The sequence below is a fragment of the Alligator sinensis genome, unplaced genomic scaffold (assembly GCF_000455745.1).
Source record: "Alligator sinensis unplaced genomic scaffold, ASM45574v1 scaffold111_1, whole genome shotgun sequence".
Classification (NCBI taxonomy): Eukaryota; Metazoa; Chordata; order Crocodylia; family Alligatoridae; genus Alligator; species Alligator sinensis.
The window spans coordinates 2,562,314-2,562,522 of NW_005841875.1; the positions used below are offsets into that span (position 1 = coordinate 2,562,314).

At 76.1% G+C, this 209-nt stretch overlaps 1 protein-coding gene across 5 annotated transcripts in view; it reads right to left on the reverse strand.

The window, feature by feature from the left end:
• The window catches only part of JADE2 (jade family PHD finger 2), a 144,580-nt gene that overhangs the window by 143,125 nt on the left and 1,246 nt on the right, over positions 1 to 209 (reverse strand). Inside the window, exon 1 of one of the 5 annotated variants that reach the window (XM_006017204.3) lies at positions 160 to 203. The exons of 3 other annotated variants lie outside the window; for them this stretch is intronic. The gene's annotated coding sequence lies outside the window, so the exon portion shown is untranslated. Of the gene's footprint in view, positions 1 to 116; positions 204 to 209 lie in introns of those variants that run through there. One more of the 5 variants, XM_025196054.1, reaches the window with a different exon arrangement.

Sequence of the window (209 nt, forward strand, 5' to 3'; positions counted from 1 at the left end):
CCAAAAAAAAACGCAACTGCGTGTGGCGGCGGCCCCGCGCCTGCCTGCCTGCCCCCCTCCCCCGCCTGCCGCAGTCATCAATTCGGGCGCCGACCCTGCAAAAGTTGGTGCCCCACCTGCGCCCCCGGCCCGGCCCGGCCCGGCCCGCGCCGCCCTCACCTCGGCTCCTCTCCTGGCTGCGTGCCCCGGGGGAGCGGGGGGCTGCTCCG